The following is a 14,343-nucleotide window of genomic DNA, read 5'->3' as shown; positions in this document are numbered from 1 at the left end:
ATATAGATGTAGGTGGTGGAGGACAGTGCAGCAGGGGAACAGTGTTAGGGCCATCCTCCATAGCGTGACAGAGCAGAACACAGCTGTCAGGAGGTGTGGAAAGGCCTCGCTGGTGTTCTCAGCTGTGAAAACAGTTAACAAGCCCCTCACACACACACTCATGACATACTAGCTAACTCACAAACAGCAACACACACAAACATACAGTCATCACATACTAGCTCTCACTCTCTCAAAACACACACACACACACACACCATAATAGTTTTATTGTTGGTTTTATTGCACTTCATAGAATACCGGATGATAGATGAGAAAATTACTTCAGAAATTCTCGTTGGCACAAATTGTAAACAATGTAGTGTGACGTAAATGCAGTTGAGAAATTAAGTGTCGCCTGATATAGTTTTTTATCAATGTACAATGACCCTGTTTTATCTCAAGTTAAGGTTCCGATTATCTCTCGCTTTAAGTGACCTTGATATACATACAGTTGAAGTCGGAAGTTTACATATACCTTAGCCAAATACATTTAAAACCAGTTTTTCACAATTCCTGACATTTAATTCTAGTAGAAATTCCCTGTCTTAGGTCAGTTAGGATCACCACTTTATTTTAAGAATGTGAAATGTCAGAATAATACTAGAAAGTTATTTATTTCAGCTTTTATTTCTTTCATCACATTCCCAGTGGGTCAGAAGTTTACATACACTCAATTAGTATTTGGTCGCATTGCCTTTAAATTGTTTAACGTGGGTCAAACGTCTCGGGTAGCCTTTCATAAGCTCCCCCAATAAGTTGGGTGAATTTTGGCCCATTCCTCCTGACAAAGCTGGTGTAACTGAGTCAGGTTTGTAGGCCTCCTTGCTCGCACATGCTTTTTCAGTTCTGCCCACAAATTTTCTACAGGATTCAGGTCATACAGGATTCAGGATTCAGATCTACAGGATTCAGATCGTACTCCAAAAAGTACAATCTTAGTCCCCATGTGCAGTTGCAAAACCGTAGTCTGGCTTTTTTATGGCGGTTTTGGAGCAGTGGCTTCTTCCTTGCTGAGCCGCCTTTCAGGTTATGTTAATATAGGATTCATTTTACTGTGGATATAGATACTTTTGTACCTGTTTCCTCCAGCATCTTCACAAGGTTCTTTGCTGTTTTTCTGGGATTGATTTGCACTTTTCGCACCAAAGTACGTTAATCTCTAGGAGACAGAACGCATCTGTCATGTCCTGACCAGTGAAAAGGGTCATTTGCCATAATAGAATGGTCAGGGCGTGGCAGGAGGGTTGTTTTGTGTGTTTTGGGGTTTTTTGGTTCTAGGGGAATTTGTTCAAGTTTTCTATTTCTATGTTTCGTTTTCCTTGTTTGGCCGAGTATGGTTTCCAATCAGAGGCAGGTGTCTTTCGTTGTCTCTGATTGGAAGCCATACTTAGGCAGCCTGTTTTCCTTTGGGTTTTCTGGGTGGTTATTTTCCGTTTAGTTATTGTACCTAACGGAACTGTTGGTCGTGTTTGTTATTTTGTAAGTGTTACTCATTAAAGATTAAAGGTGAGCACTCAACACGCTGCGCCTTGGTCTGTTCAATACCACACCTGTGACAGCGTCTCCTTCCTGAGCGGTATGACGGCTGCGTGGTCCCACGGTATTTATACTTGTGTACTATAGTTTGTACAGATGAACGTGGTACCTTCAGGCGTTTGGAAATTGCTCCCAAGGATAAACCAGACTTGTGGAGGTCTACAATTTTTTTTCTGAGGTCTTGGCTGATTTCTTTTGATTTTCCCATGATGTCAAGCAAAGAGGCACTGAGTTTGAAGGTAGGCCTTGAAATATATCCACAGGTACACCTCCAATTGACTCAAAGATGTCAATTAGCCTATCAGAAGCTCCTAAAGCCATGACATAATTTCTGGAATTTTCCAAGCTGTTTAAAGGCACAGTCAACTTAGTGTATGTAAACTTCAGACCCACTGGAATTGTGATACAGTGAATTATAAGTTAAATAATCTGTCTGTAAACAATTGTTGGAAAAATGACTTGTGTCATGCACAAAGTAGATGTCCTAGCCGACTTGCCAAAACTATAGTTTGTTAACAAGAAATTTGTGGGGTGGTTGAAAAACGAGTATTAATGACTCCAACCTAAGTGTATGTAAACTGTAAATCATCATACAACATGTAAACTGTAAATCATCATACAGTATGATTCCATTAGAATCAGAATGTTCAGTCATTGTCCTGATTGAACATTCAAAACTCTATCCAGACATCATCTTTAATTGATTACATTTCAAAATGTTGTAATTTAGCAGATGCTCTTATCGAGACTTACAAATAGTGCATTCATCGCAAGATAGCTAGGTGAGACAACTACAGTCCTAGTAAGTACATTTTCCCTCAATAAAGTAGTTATCAGTGAAGTATGGGGAAGCTTGTTCCACCATTTGGGTTCCAGGACAGAGAAGAGTTTTGACTGGGCTGAGCGGGAGCTGACCCCCTGTAGAGGTGGGAGGGGCAAGAGACCAGAGGTGGTAGAACAGAGTCCTCAGGTTGGGGTGTAGGGTTTGAGCATAGCCTGAAGGTAGGGAGGGGCAGTTTCAGTTGCAGCTCCATAGTCAAGCACCAGGGTCTTGAAGCGGTACTGAGCTTCGACTGGAAGTCAGTGGAGTACTGTATGCGGGGGATTGGAGTGACATGGGAGAACTTGGGGAGGTTGAACACCAGGCAGGCTGTGGCGTTGTAGATAAGTTGCAGGGGTTTGATGGATGGCACATGCAGGGAGAACGGCTAACAGAGAGTTGCAGTAGTCCAGTCGGGAGATGACAAGTGCCTGGATTAGGACCTGTGCCGCTTCCTATGTGAGGAAAGGTCGTACTCTATGGACTTTGTAGAGTATGAACCTGCAGGAACGAGTCACTGCTTTGATGTAAGTACAGAACGACAGGGTGTCATCCATGGTCACACCAAGGTTCTTTCCTCTCTTGGAAGGGGACAGCGTGGAGTTGTCAACCATGATGGAGAAGCTTTAGCGCAGGCAGGCCTTACACGGGAGGAAGAGCAGCTCAGTTTTGTCGAGGTTGAGCTTAAGGTGGTAGACCGACATCCAAGCTGAGATGTCTTCCAGGCATGCAGAGATGCGTGATGCCACCTGGGTGTTAGAAGGGGGAAAAGACAAAAGTACTTGAGTGTCATCCGCATAGCAGTGATAGGAGAGATCATCAGGATATGATGGTGCCGAGTGACTTGGTGTATAGAGAGAAGAGAAGACGGCCTGGACCTGATCCCTGGGGACACCAGTAGTAAGAGCACGTGGTGCAGACACAGATCCTCTCGACACCACTTGGTAGGAGCAACCTGCCAGGTAGGATGCAATCCAGGATTGTGCAGATCCTGAGATGCACAGCCCTGAGAGGGTGGGGAGGAGGATCTGATAGTTTGCAATATCGAAGGCAGTGGATAATCTAGGAGGATGACAACAGAGGAGAGAGAGTCAGCTTTGGCAGAGCAGAACCGTCTCAGTTGTTTACTGCATAAGATCAGGTGAAGACATTTTTTACAACACATAGTAAAGTAATTACCTTTACGAGTATGCAGTAAACACTGAAAATGTATACGTCATTACTGCCACTGTAGCTAATCTTCTTTCCTTTAACATGCAATTGTTTGTACTTCTTTCCGGGAACGACTGGTAGATGACTGGTAGTGAGTCCTTGGAGATAAAAAGTACAGTATTTCAAAATACATTTGTTTCTCAATATGATAGTAGGAACACTACATGACCAAAAGTATGTTGACACCGGCTCGACGAACATCTCATTCCAAAAACATGGGCATTGAAAGGGAGTTGGTCTCCCCTTTGCTGCTGTAATAGCCTCCACTCTTCTGGGAAGGCTTTCCACTAGATGTTGGAAAATTGTTGCGGGGACTTGCTTTCAGCCACAAGAACATTAGTGAGGTCAGGTACTGATGTTGGGCGATTAGGCCTGACTTGCAGTCGGCGTTCCAATTCATCCCAAAAATGTGTTCCATGGCATTGAGATCAGGGCTCTGTCAAGTTCTTCCACACCAATCTTGACAAACCATTTCTGTATGGACCTCACTTTGTGCACGGGGGCATTGTCATGCTGAAACAGGAAAGGGCCTTCCCCAAACTGTTTCCACAAATTTGGAAGCATAAAGTCATCTAGAATGTTATTGTATGCTGCAGCGTTAAAATTTCCCTTCCCTAGAACTAATGGGCCTAGTCCGAACCATTAAACAGCCCCAGACCACAATTCATCCTCCACCAAACTTTACAGTTGGCACTATACATTGGGGCAGGTAGCGTTCTCCTGGCATCTGCCAAACCCAGATTCGTCCATCGGACTGCCAGATGGTGAAAAGTGATTCATCACTCCAGAGAATGCATTTCCACTGCTTCAGAGTCCAATGGCGGCGAGCTTTACACCACTCCAGCCGACACTTGGCAGTGTGCATGGTGATCTTAGGCTTCTGTGCAGCTGCTCAGCCATGGAAAGGGGGTTCTATGTGTTGATGATCTTGGTGAGTTGGTGACATTATTGGATAGAGATTGAAAAGTGATAGTTGAGCATTTTTTGATATTATTCAATTCAAATTAGTTAGAGAAGGAGGAGGCAGATTACACATTGTTTTCTTGGTTTGATTACTTTATTTTTGTGTCCAGTTAGTGCAATTTATTTCAATTTGCCTTGCTAACTTCAGGAACAAGTACTGTTAGCAATAGCTAACTAGCTAGCTACCAGCTCGAGTGTGCACCTTACGCAAATGTTGTTAACTTTTTGTTGAACCCCTTTCATTCTCTGGTGTACACGGAAATGGTGCGAATTAAAACCGAGGATCTACCTGAGATCAGTTTCATGAAGAAAGATGATACCAATACCAATTGGTATCAAAAGTATAGCTGGTTGACAGGGAGCCTTTCATCAATCCCCTTGTATTTTTGGAAAGTCTGAGCCTTGGGTGAAAGAGGGGTACAGTGACCTGAAGAACATCGCTCGTTCAGCTAAATGGCAAAACAAAAGCAGGGAGCATATTAGATTCAAGCTTCTGGGAAAAAGCCGCATCGATAATGACGAAGGTCTGCATATTCAAAACCCGCAACAAAACGAGAAATTAAGAAGAAACAGGGAATTTTGGGGCATGCAATAATTAGCTTTTAGAGGGCACAATGAGAGGGAATGTTCCGCTAACTAACAAGTGCAACCACAAGGAGCTTGTAGTGGTAGTTGCACGTTACGCTGCTTTACTTACTTGCTTGGGCCAAGAACACGAGCCATGGACATTAGACAAGTGAAAATCTGTCATTTGGTATGATGAGTCCAAATGTGAGATTTGTGTTCCAACCTCTGTGTCTTTGTGAGACGCAGAGTGGGTGAACGGATTATCTCTGCATGTGTGGTTCCCACCTTGAAGCATGGAGGACAGGATGTGATTGTGTGAGGGTGCTTTGCTGGTGACACTGTTTGTGATTTATTTTCAATTCAAGGCACACTTAACCAGCATGGCTACCACAGCATTCTGCAGCGATACGCCATCCCATCTGGTTTGCGCTTAGTGGTACTATAATTTGTTTTCAACAGGACAATGACCCAACACACCTCCAGGCTGTGTAAGGGCTATTTGACCAAGAAGGAAAATGATGGAGTGCTGCATCAGATGACCTCAACACAATTGAGATGATTTGGGATGAGCTGGACCGCAGAGTGAAGGAAAAGCAGCCAACAAGTGCTCAGCATTTGTGGGAACTTCTTCCAGACTGTTAGAAAAGCCTTCCAGGTGAAGCTGGTTGAGAGAATGCCAAGAGTGTGCAAAGCTGTCATCAAGGCAAAGGGTGGCTGCTTGGATTAATCTAAAATCTAAAATATATATTTTTTTGTTTAATACTTTTTTGGTTACTACATGATTCCATATGTGTTATTTCAAAGTTTGATGTCTTCCCAATTATTCTACAATGTAGAAAATAGTAAAAAGAAAGAATAACCCTCAAATGAGTAGGTGTGTCAACTTTTGACTGGTACTGTACATTCTGTCAGTGCTGGATCACACCTTTTACATAACATTTAGACATCAAACTAGGTCATATCCCGACTCAGGATGACATCATAAAAGAGCAGGGAATTGGATATATTCCATTGTTATATTCAATGGTTGTAAAACATGTAAACACAATACACACCTCACCTATTCAGGTTTTGTGACTTCAAACCCAAACCGTTATTACATCAGTTAGACTTGCCTTAAATAAAACAGTTAAAAGGATCTTAACAAAACAAGAATGAAAGAACAAAAAGTCTCCTGTCCTTGTCCCACTTTTGCAAGCCTGGACGAAGTTACAGAGCATTCGGAAAGTATTCAGACCCCTTGACTTTTTCCACAGTTTGTTGCATTACAGCCTTATTCTAAAATGTATTAAATTGTTTTTTTCCCATTCATCAATCTACACAAAATACCCCATAATGACATGGGGGAAAAAAAACATATTTATGCAAATGTATTAAAAAAGATTCTACGGAAATATCACGTTTACATAACTATTTAGAGCCTTTATTCAGTACTTTGTTGAAAAACCTTTGGCAGCGATTGCAGCCTTGAGTCTTATTGGGTATGATGATACAAGCTTGGCACACCTGTATTTGGGGAGTTTCTCCCATTCTTCTCTGCAGATGTTTTAGTTTATTTTTTATTTCACCTTTATTTAACCAGGTAGGCCAGTTGGGAACAAATTCTCATTTACAACTGCGACCTGGCCAAGATGATGCAAAGCAGTGCGACACAAACAACAACACAGAGTTAAACATGGAATAAACAAACATACAGTCAATAACACAATAGAGTGTGTGCAAATGAGGTAAGATTAGGGAGGTAAGGCAATAAATAGGCCAGAGTGGCGGATATTTACAATTTAGCAATTAAACACTGGAGTGATAGATGTGCAGAAGATGAATGTGCAAGTAGATATACTGGGGTGCAAAAAAAAGAATAACAATAAGGGGATGAGGTAGTTGGATGGGCTATTTACAGATGGGCTATGTACAGGTGCAATGATCTGTAAGCTGCTCTGACAGCTGATGCTTAAAGTTAGTGAGGGAGATATGAGTCTCCAGCTTGAGTGATTTTTGCAATTTGTTCCAATCATTGGCAGCAGAGAACTGGAAGGAAAGGCGGCCAAAGAGGAATTGGATTTGGGAGTGACCAGTGAAATTTTCCTGCTGGAGTGCGTGCTACGGGTGGGTGCTGCTATGGTGACCAGTGAGCTGAGATAAGGCGGGGCTTTACCTAGCAAAGACTTATAGATGACCTGGAGCCAGTGGGTTTGACGACGAATATGAAGCAAGGGCCAGCCAACTAGAGCACACAGGCCGCAGGTGGTGGGTAGAATATGGAGCTTTGGTGACAAAACGGATGGCACTGTGATGGAATGCAATTTGCTGAGTTGAGTGTTGGAGGCTATTTTGTAAATGACATTGCCGAAGTAAATTTTATAGATGACATCACCGAATTCGAGGATCGGTACGATGGTCAGTTTTACGAGGGTATGTTTGGCAGCATGAGTGAAAGATGCTTTGTTGCAAAATAGGAAGCCGATTCTAGATCTAATTTTGGATTGGAGATGCTTAATGTGAGCCTGGAAGGAGAGTTTACAGTCTAACCAGACACCTAGGTTTTTGTAGTTGTCCACATGTTCTAAGTCAGAACCGTCCAGAGTAGTGATGCTAGACGGGCGGGCAGGTGCGGGCAGTGATCGGTTGAAGATCGTGCATTTAGTTTTACTTGCATTTAAGAGCAGTTGGAGGCCTCGGAAGGAGAGTTGTATGGCATTGAAGCTCGTCTGGAGGAAAGTTAACACAGTGTCCAAAGAAGGGTCAGAAGTATACATAATGGTGTTGTCTGCGTAGAGGTGGATCAGAGAATCACCAGAAAAAAGAGCGACATCATTGATGTATACAGACAAAAGAGTCAGCCCGAGAATTGAACCCTGTGGCACCCCCATAGAGACTGCCAGAGGTCTGGACAACAGGCCCTCCGATTTGACACACTGAACTCTGTCTGAGAAGTAGTTGGTGAACCAGGCGAGGCAGTCATTTGAGAAACCAAGGCTCTTGAGTCTGCCGATAAGAATGCGGTGATTGACAGAGTCAAAAGCCTTGGCCAGGTCGATGAATACGGCTGCACAGTATTGTCTTTTTTTTCGATGGCGGTTATGATATTGTTTAGGACCTTGAGCGTGGCTGAGGTGCACCCATGACCAGCTCGGAAACCAGATTGGATAGCGGAGAAGGTACTGCAGGATTCTAAATGGTCGGTGATCTGTTTGTTAACTTGGCAGGGTAGGATAGATTTAGGTCTGCAACAGTTTGGGTCTAGAGTGTCTCCCCCTTTGAAGAGGGGGATGACCACGGCAGCTTTCCAATCTTTGGGGATCTCAGACGATACGAAAGAGAGGTTGAACAGGCTAGTATTAGGGGTCGCAACAATTGCGGTGGATAATTTTAGAAAGAGAGGGTCCAAATTGTCTTGCCCCGCTGATTTGTAAGGGTCCAAATTTTGCAGCTCTTTCAGACATCAGCTATCTGGATTTGGGTGAAGGAGAAATGGGGGAGGCTTGGGCAAGTTGCTGTGGAGGGTACAGAGCTGTTGACCGGGATAGGGGTAGCCAGGTGGAAAGCATGGCCAGCCGCAGAAAAATGCTTATTGAAATTCTCAATATTTGGGGATTTATCGGTGGTGACAGTGTTTCCTAGCCTCAGTGCAGTGGGCAGCTGGGAGGAGGTGCTCTTATTCTCCATGGACTTTACAGTGTCCCAGAACTTTTTGGAGTTTGTGCTACAGGATGCAAATTTCTTTTTGTAAAAGCTAGCCTTAGCTTTCCTAACTGCCTGTGTATATTGGTTCCTAACTTCCCTGAAAAGTTGCATATCGCGGGGGCTATTCGATGCTAATGCAATACGCCACAGGATATTTTTGTGCTGGTCAAGGACAGTCAGGTCTGGAGTGAACCAAGGGCTATGCCAAGGGCCGATCCTCTCAAGCTCTTACAGGTTGGATGGTGAGCATTGCTGCACAGCTATTTTCAGGTCTTTTCAGAGATGTTTGATCGGGTTCAAGTCCGGGTTCTGGCTGGGCAACTCTAGGACAATCAGAGACTTGTCCTGAAGCCTCTCCTGCATGGTCTAGGCTGTGTGCTTAGGGTCATTGTCCTATTGGAAGGTGAACCTTCGCCCCAGTCTGTGGTCCTGAGCTCTCTGGAGCAGGTTTTCATCAAGGATCTCTCTGTACTTTGCTCTGTTCATCTTTCCCTCGATCGTGACTAGTCTCCCAGTCCTTGCCCCTGAAAAACATCCTCGCAGCATGATGCTGCCACCACCATGCTTCACCATAGGGATGGTGCCAGGCTTCCTCCAGATGCAACGCTTGGCATTCAGGCCAAATAGAATTTTGTTTCTCATGTACTGAGAGTCTTTAGGTGTATTTTGCGAAACTCCAAGCGGGTTGTCAAGTGGCTTTTACTGAGGGGTGGCTTCTGTCTGGCCTGATTAATGGAGTGCTGCAGAGATGGTTGTCCTTCTGGAAAGTTCTCCCATCTCCACAGAGGAACTCTGGAGCCAAGTCAGAGTGACCATCGGGGTTTGTGTCACCTCCCTGACCAAGGCCCTTCTCCCCAGATTGCTCAGTTTGGCCAGGCGGCCAGCTCTAGGAAGGGTTTTGGTGTTTCCAAACTTCTTCCATTTAAGAAGGATGGAGGCCACCGTGTTCTTGGGGACCTTTAATGCTACAGAATGTCTTTTTTTACGCTTCCCCAGATCTGTGCCTCGACACAGTCTCGGAGCTCTACGGATAATTCCTTCGACCTCATGGCTTGGTTTTTGCTCTGACATGCACTGTCAACTGTGGGACTTTATATAAACAGGTGTGTGCCTTTCCAAATCATGTCCAACAAATTAAATTTACCCCAGGTGGACTCCAATCAAGTTGTAGAAACATCTCAAGGATGATCAATGTAAACAGGATGCGCCCGAGCTAAATTTCGAGTCTCATAGCAAAGGGTCTGAATTCTTATGTAAATAAGGTATTTCTGTTCTTTAGTTGTAATAAATATGCTGAAATAAAAATTAAAAGTCTAGTAAAATGTGGAAAACTTCAAGTGGTCTGAATTCTTACCGAATGCACTGTACATCATAATTGTCCCCTAAAAGCTAGAACACAGGTCCTGCTTTTAATCTGTAAATGCCACCTGTCCTGAATCAGCATACAGGGAAAATAGACAAACAAGGCACCCGCTCCGCCGACCCTCCCACTATTACATAAAACAGTAACAGAAAGACAGTATCCTCCATTATTGCTCTGTCACTCCACTAATGATCACCTATAGAGAGAAACATGCTTGTCATCTCAGGTGTCTTGTAAGAACACGCATCCCCGTGAAGACTGGTGACCAAGTTGTAATGCCATGGGGCCAGACACCAGTTCCGCTAGAATCCCATTCTACCCGGTTTCTGTAGGCACTAATCATGGGTCTCGACCTTATTGAGACACGATGGGCATTATCCCAGTCTTCATTATGTAATGGTTTAAATTCTTAGGTAACAAATTACTTTGACAGCTAAGACAACGGGACACACAATCAACAGAGGATGAGCATCTTGATCATACTATAATAACTCCCAATACAATACAAGGCATCTATTTTTGACCATATTGCATTCATTTATTTAAAAGGTGATATGGGACTATTGGCTTCCATTCCTGTCCAGAATTGTATATAAACCAGGCCAGTAAAAAGAACAAGTAAGGATTATTATACTTTGGTCATTTTTCTCTGTATTGTCCGACAGACCTGGTGTTACCAAATCTCTCTGGGGAGCTGAGGGTGGTATATCTCTGTTTGCATCTACCCAGAGTAACTGTAATAACATCAGTCAGATGGGTGTGGCTCAGGACTCAGTCAGACAGCTCAGGTCTGTTTATTTCCTTTTAGCCCACATCGCGTGCCAGACTGGAGTCACTCAGGTAAACAGCAACTCCTCAGCATGGCAACAATACCGTATTCACATGCTTGCACATTTCTCCAGTTGCTCATCAGTTGCCCCATTAGGTAGGCAGTACATTTCCCTAAGAACAATAGAGAGGAATGTTTGGATCTGTGACTGGTAGAATTGGCATGGGATAATGAGACATGGGCTCTTGTGCATGTCCATGTGTTGAACTTACCCCTATGCACCCACATACACACACTGGCACGCAAAACCAAACTAGGAAAAGGTAAATGTATAAACGAAATATAACTTTTATATCTGTCTGTGTACTACATGATGAGGGCATGTTGTTTGTTTTCAACATCTGCCAGGAAGTTCATAATGAGAGGGTTTTCATAATTAGAGTCAAAATAATATTCCCCAACATAAACTCTTACGAGCTGTTTGAATTTGCCTTGTTTGTTTAGTGAAGTTTGAACTGACTCTGTCATAAAGTACAAAACTCCTTCCTCTCCCACAGCTATACTCAATGAAGACACTGACATAGATTAGAGTGCAGAACAACGTTAGTAGCAAGGTCTCTATCAATTTGTTGAGACTTTCATGCAAATATTGTAATATTCGCACGAAAAAAAGGTGCATTTTACCAGTAGCGGTGAGTTTCCATCAAAGTGGCATCTTGTGAACGTCAAGCTGTGTGTAATGATGTAGTGCATATGAAAAGTACTTTGTTGGAAAACTTTTCATTTACAGAATAAAAAATGCAAGTTCCATCCCATTTTTATCTCTGTCGGTGGTTTTGGCAATAGATTCTGCGATAAACAGCAAATGTGCCCACTCTGGTCTTGGCAAGTGTGCTCTATCCAACAGCTCGCAGACACAGTGTAGAGGGTATAATGAGATTATGGATAATTACATTTTTATTTGTCAATTGGCAGCCGAGCTCCGATCATCATGTCACCAGCATACAAATTAAGCCCCTTGATATTGATTGAAAAGGAGCATCAAGCTGTGAAGAGAGTTACGACGGTCCTCAGATCCTCAAAAAGTTCTACAGCTGCACCATTGAGAGCATCTTGACTGGCTGTATCACCTCTTGGCAAGGCAACTGAAAGGCACCCTACCGCAAGGCACTACAGAGGATGGTGAGTACGGCCCATATGCCCACACACACACATAACACGTGCAAACATGCATACTGACGCCACACACACACACACACACACACGCACACACATACGCTGCTGCTACTGTCTATTATCTATCCTGTTGACTAGTCACTTTACTCCTGTTAAATGTACAGTGCATTCAGAAACTATTCACATCTCTTGACTTTTTCCACATTTTGTTGTTACAGCCTGAATTTAAAATGGATTAAATTACGATTTGTGTCACTGGCCAACACTGGCCTACCACATAATGTCAAAGTGGAATTATGTTTTTAGATTTCTTTAAACAAGTATTCACCACTTTGTTATGGCAAGCATAAATAAGTTCAGGAGTAAAGATTTGCTTAACAAGTCACATAATAAGTTGCATGGACTCACTCTGTGTGCGGTAATAGTGTTTAGCATGATTTTTGAATGACTACCTCATCTCTGTACCCCACACATACAATTATCTGTAAGGTCCCTCAGTCGAGCAGTGAACTGCAAACACAGATTCAACCACAAAGACCAGGGAGGTTTTCCAATGCCTCGCAAAAAAGGGCAACTATTGGTAAATGGGTAAAAATAAAAGCAGATGTGATTTAAGTATGGTGAAGTTATTAATTACACTTTAAATGGTGTATCAATACATCTAGTCACTACAAAGATACAGGTGTCCTTCCTAACTCAGATGCCGGAGAGGAAGGAAACAGCTCAGGGGGCCAAATGGTGACTTTAAAACAGTTACAGAGTTTAATGCCTGTGATAGAAGAAAACTGAGGATGGGTCAACAACATTGTAGTTACTCCACAATACTAACCTAAATGACAGAGTGAAAAGAAAGAAGCCTGTAAAGAATACAATTATTCCAAAACATGCATCCTTTTTGCAATAAGGCACTAAAGTAAAACTGCAACAAGTGTGGTAAAGAAATGTACTTTATGTCCTGAATATCAAGTGTTATGGTCAGGAAAAATCCAACAGAATACATAACTGAGTACCACTCTTAATATTTTCAAGTGTGGCGTTGGCTGCATCATGTTATGGGTATGCTTGTCATCGGCAATGACTAGGGAGTTTTTTAGGATAAAAAATAAATGGAATAGAGCTACGCACAAACAAAATTTTAAAGAAAAACCTGGTTCAGTCTGCTTTCCAACAGACACTGGGAGAAAAATTAACCTTTCAGAAGAACATTAACCTAAAACACAAGGCCAAATATACCCTGGAGTTACTTACCAAGACCACATTGAATGTTCCTGTGTGAACTAGGTAGAGTTTTGACTTAAATCAGCTTGAAATTCTGAGACAGATCAGCTTGAAAATGACCAACAACCAACTTGACAGAGCTTGAAGAATTTTACAAAGAATAATGTGCAAATATTGTACAGTACAGGTGTGCAAAGCTCTTAGAGACTTACCCAGAAAGGCTTACAGCTGTAATTGCTGCCAAAGATGTTTCAACATGTATTGAATACTTATTTAATCAATGTATATTAGTGTTTTATAAAAAATTTATTTAAAAAAACGAATTGTTATTGCATTGACTCATGGATGTAAATTATATTCCATTTTAATACATTTTGAAAAACATGTTTTCACTTTTTCATTATGGGGTATAATGTGTAGATGGGTGAGAAAAAAATTATTTAATCCATTTTGAATTCAGACTGTAACACAGCAAAATGTGGACTAATTCAATGGGTATGAATACTTTATGAAGGCACTGTACATAGCTACCTCAATTACCTTGTACCCCTACACATCGACTCTGTACTGGTACTCCCTGTATAAAGCCATGATATTTTTACTCATTATTGTTATTCGGTATTCACAGTGTATTTATTCTTTGTAACGATTTCATTTTTTTTTTTTATCTTTAACTCAGCATTGTTGGAAAAGGATCCGTAAATAAGCATTTCACTGTTAGTCTTGCCTGTTGTTTATGAAGCATGTGACAACTACAATTTCATTTGTGTCTGGCTAGCTGACAATCAGCATGACGCTGTTAGCTGATGGGTAGCCTCGTCCTGAACCAGGCTGCCCTAAAACGAGAAGCCTGGGGATGTTCCATGGCAGAGTCAGCTAAAGAGGAGTCGGAACCCAGTGTAAATCTGTGATGCCTTGCAACACTTCAAACCAATCAAATGCCTTGCTTGGGCGAAGCTCCAAAGGTGCTGAACAGATTAATTCCAAAGGAGC

The 14,343-nt window shown here is 42.4% G+C and overlaps 1 pseudogene; it reads right to left on the bottom strand.

The window, feature by feature from the left end:
• Positions 1 to 2,568: 2,568 nt before the first annotated feature.
• The window catches only part of LOC115169181 (uncharacterized), a 36,722-nt pseudogene continuing 24,947 nt past the window's right edge, over positions 2,569 to 14,343 (bottom strand).

This window comes from Salmo trutta, chromosome 31, assembly GCF_901001165.1.
Source record: "Salmo trutta chromosome 31, fSalTru1.1, whole genome shotgun sequence".
NCBI classification, from domain to species: domain Eukaryota; kingdom Metazoa; phylum Chordata; class Actinopteri; order Salmoniformes; family Salmonidae; genus Salmo; species Salmo trutta.
This window is presented reverse-complemented; position numbering and strand designations above follow the sequence as displayed.